Here is a 4,459-nt window from a genome sequence, read left to right as displayed (position 1 = left end):
CTAATAAAAAAATTGAGATTCAATCACCTTACTTGAAAGGAAGTTGTATATTGGTACTTAAATTTGGTTTGGCTTCGATTCTAACTGTCGATTCCTATGCTCAAACCATAAGCAATCAAGTCCCATTATAGTTCTATTTGTTACACCTGTGTCCAAAAATCCCAGGTTAATTTAAATTTTTGGACATGGGTAATACAATCTGAGTGACAACCACTAGTAAATTGTGGATTTGTCCAGCTTTAATAGTAAAAATATACCAGGAGGTGAGGCCCACACACTGGAAACACCCTGTGAAGGCCCCATTCAACTTAAAGATCCAATTCCATACAGAGGAGACCAATTCAGTCTTCACCGGTGAACACCTCTAGTGAGTACATAAGCTAAAACCGGGTTATTTGGCCATGGAACCCGGGCCCTTGCACCCGTACACCTCAAACCACCTCCATTGGTTGGTACCACTTATTGGGTAATGGATTAATGTTTCGGGTCATCCCAAGGTGGGCCCGTTAGTGCCAAATAATGATTTAACTCGGTAATGGGTGAAAAACCATTTTTCTCCCAAACAAGCCTTAGTTAATTAAGTGACTATAAATAGACTATTACCATTCATTCTCCACCTACGAAAGTAAAAGCAAGGAGAAGGAGAAAGAGAAAGAAGGAGGAGAAGGAGAGCAAGGAAGGAAGAGGAAGGGAGGAGCAAGGGTTTCCTACCAACTAAGGTAAGCTCCACTCACTCTAACTCCATGCACTAGGCTCTCTCTCTCTCTCTCTCTCTCTCTCCCATTTCCTCTCTTTTGAGCTAAGAGAGATTGCCCCAACCGAATCTCACCTCCCCACTCTCTAAACTTACAAATAGGGAAGGGGGTTTGGTGTGGGAAACTTACCCTAGCAAAATCGTGGGTTCATTTAGAATTTATGAACCCTCCTTTAGGAAACCTCCATCAAAAGACCCAATTTGGGCAATACAAAACCTAGAGATGGAGAAATTGCCCAAATTCCTAAAACCTACTTTTCCACTTGTCAAAACTACAAATTAGGAGAGGGGTTTAGTGTAAGAGACCTATCCTAGCAAGATTTATGGATCAATTTGACTCCATGAACCCTCCCTAGTGAATCCCCAATTTGGGTAACTAAACCCTAGAAATAGTGGGTTTTGCCCAAACCCTCTATACCCCACCATTGAAAACCCCAAATTAGATTGGGAAAAATGAAATTAAAAATGGGTATAATGGATTGGGGTGACCACATAAGCCATTACTGGTCACCACCTACACCCTCAACCGAAATTCCCAAATTTAGCTTAGTCGCGACTTGAACTTTGGGGAATTTTGGTTCATTGTGTAAATCCATCTTAACCAACCCATTGATTATACTTAATCTAAGTTAATTGAAGTGGGTGAACATCCCCCACATATAAACCAGCCCTATAGTCATAAAATCCCCAATTTGAGAATGATTTCAAATAAAAGAGAAATAGAAAATGAAGCTAGAACATATGCCTAGGGTCTCATTTCTGTATGGGTGATTTATTTTTTTTTAAAATCTTATGTATCCTAGGAGTAGAACCAAGAGATGACAAGACAACGCGGCGCGAGGCCATCGGCTGTCCATCATCACCTAGGACTCGAGGTGAGGGGATTTGTGTGATTTTATTTTATGGAATGTTTGTGTTATGATGCATATGTGGATGAGCAAGTTAATTTCATATTATAAACTTGTTACTTGTGTTAGATGTGGATGTTACATAATGACATGAGTTGTGAATATGTGTGTGTAAGTGTGAGTTGTGTGTGATTGGGTTGCAGAGTAGTCGAAGGTTGGATTTCGGCACTGCATATCCAGGGTGAATGTGTGTGTGTGTGTGTGTGAGTGTGTGTGTTGTGTATGACTGGGATGCAGGTAGCCAAAGGTTGGATTTCGGCACTACATGTCTAGGGTGAATGTGTGTGCATGTGAGTGTGTTGTGTGTGACTGGGATGCAGGGGAGCCGAAGGTTGGCTTCCAACACTGCATGCCCAAGGTGAATGTGTGTGTGTGAGTGTGTGTTGTGGAGATTGGGGTGCAGGGTGGTCAAAGATTAGTTCTGGCACTGCACGCCCATGGTGTGTGAGTGTGGGGTACAGGGTGGCCAAAGGTTGGTTCCGGCACTGTATGCCCACGAGGTGTGTGAATGTAATTGTAATGTGATATGGCATGTTAGAATGTATTGGGCTAGTATAACCACCATGGTACTACAACCCTTGCTAATAGGGGTTTATGTATTGGCTAATCCTACCGTCCAATGGTTTGAGGTTGGGGATAATTTCCGGTGACTGAGGTGCGTAGATGCCAGCGTCATGACTAACCCTCATGCGATGTTGGATTGGGTGGTGGGTATACCCTACATGCGATGTTGGATTCAATGTAATGGTATTATGGGAGATTACTAATAGGGGCTTACCGGGTACCGAAGAAACCATGTAGGAACCGGTATGCTCCTGACTCGCAACTAGCTTCTATCCTTAAGGACTGAAAATGTACATTCATGACTGGGAATACCACCTATGTTGTAGTAGCAATTATACCCCTTTGGACTTAGAAATTTTTGTTTAGAAATTGTTTGATAATAATTGGATCATGTCATTGCATTCATATTGATGTGGCTGGGTATGGATATTTATATTGTTGTATTTTCTTGGATTGTCATGATTGCTTGTATGTGATACCCTTCACTGGGCTTCGTGGAAGCTCATCCCATTGTTGCCCCCTTTTTAGATGTGGATTCAGGGAACCCTTAGGAAGCTATGACTGAGGAGCCGGCTCTCTATGGAGGTGACCTCTGGGATGAGGAGCTGGTTGAGCATGAGGACGGATGCATGTGCTATGATTGTGCATATGGAGCACGTTGAAGATGGGAGTATCATCTTCTATTTTTGATTCTTTTTGTACTTATCAGATGTAACCCTAGGGGCAACAGTTATTATGATTCCGATATGAAAACATTCTTTTTGTGTAATTATGGTAACTATCAATAGAAATCACCAGTTTGGTATATTTTGATTATAGTATAAATATGTGATCTTAGAATCATTTCATGATTTGATGAACTTAAAGTACTGCATCGTGGATCCTAGATGGATTGTGGACACGTGTGCGTGTCCATATCACTAGCCTCTAGGTGAGTGGAGGCGGGGTGTGACACTATTACCCTAGTTTTTTATTGTAATTGCTGCGACAAATTCTGACCAACAAGAGTTGATGGCTGCTCCGAATGTCTCAAAGAGCCTACAAGAAAGGTGAGCAGAGCACAGGGTTGGGCCGATGCTGAAAACCCTCTGATGCTTAAGTCAGAAAAGCAGCAGCCGGTAATTCACAGAAGAATCTCTTTCAATCAAATTTTTCTGTCTCCTTTTTACCTACTTTTATCTTGTATTTATAGGTGTTCAGACGTGGCTGTTTTTGGAGCTTACTTACACGTGGGCAGAGTCCTATGAGGTGGTGACTCTGAGATCCTTGTGGATATTCCGGTTCTTGAGAAGATTCTGTGGAATATTCTAGCATCCATGGCAGGCTTGGGAATATTCCCCTCTGTCGTGAGCATTCAAGGTCCTCCTTGTGTGGGTTGTTCCGAGTTTGGGGGTGGCGAAACTCTCTGTATGAGCAAGAGACGTGTGTCCTTCAATGTAGGAACCAAGTGTTGATATGTCCAGGAATGAGTTGTGTTCGTGCCCAGTGGGTCTGCTACTAGGCCGAATACTTGGTAGAGGCATGGCTGAGGCAAGGGCTTGGTGGATATATGGCCAAGCCAACAGGTCGGCCAAGGTTGGGCCGAGGCAAGCACTTGGCGAATATATGGCTGAGCCAACGCCTCAGCCAAGGTACTATCGTGGCAAGGGCTCAGTGAAGATATGGCCCAGCCAACTACTCGACCAAGGTTGGGTCGAGGCAAGGGCTTGGCAGATATATGCCTGGGCTAATAGCTTGGTCAAGTTATGGCTGATGCAGTGGCTCAGTGAGGGGGGTGCCGAGCCGTAGTCATATTTTGGCTCATTAGTAATCAAATCATATTCAGTGCAATTTGGTTCAATTGGATCCCAATTATTTTATTTGGATCTAATTTTGTTTTCGGTTTTCAATTCTTGTTCCCATACCGATCCACTGGTAAGGTATAAAGGAAAAATAATCCTTAACACCAATTTTTTCATATTTTGCATTTTTTAAATGATGATAATAAATACATCAAAACCCAGCCAATTAAATTGATATTGATTAAAACTGATCCGAGATCGATCCCAAGTTTTAAAACCTTGGTGGGGATAGACTGTAGAATGGTTTTGCTCTATCTTGAGTCTCTCGATTGTTCTAACAGTAAAACTGACGATTTTTTGCTGCAAATGTGCTTTTACTCTTTTGAAGCCTCTCTTTCTTTTCCCCTCAAACATTCTAAAGCCAACAAAATTCTAAATATTTCATGGAAAAG

General features: G+C 42.3%; 1 long non-coding RNA gene across 1 annotated transcript; it reads left to right on the top strand.

The window, feature by feature from the left end:
• Positions 1-626: 626 nt before the first annotated feature.
• Positions 627-3,031, top strand: LOC122066736. Its single transcript, XR_006136440.1, has 3 exons — positions 627-719; positions 1,558-1,629; positions 2,755-3,031. It is a non-coding gene; the product is annotated as an uncharacterized LOC122066736 (long non-coding RNA).
• Positions 3,032-4,459: the final 1,428 nt, after the last annotated feature.

The sequence above is a fragment of the Macadamia integrifolia genome, unplaced genomic scaffold, assembly GCF_013358625.1.
Source record: "Macadamia integrifolia cultivar HAES 741 unplaced genomic scaffold, SCU_Mint_v3 scaffold2552, whole genome shotgun sequence".
In the NCBI taxonomy this organism is placed as follows: Eukaryota; Viridiplantae; Streptophyta; class Magnoliopsida; order Proteales; family Proteaceae; genus Macadamia; species Macadamia integrifolia.
Note: the sequence above shows the minus strand (reverse complement) of the source record. Positions and strands in the feature narration are given on the sequence as shown.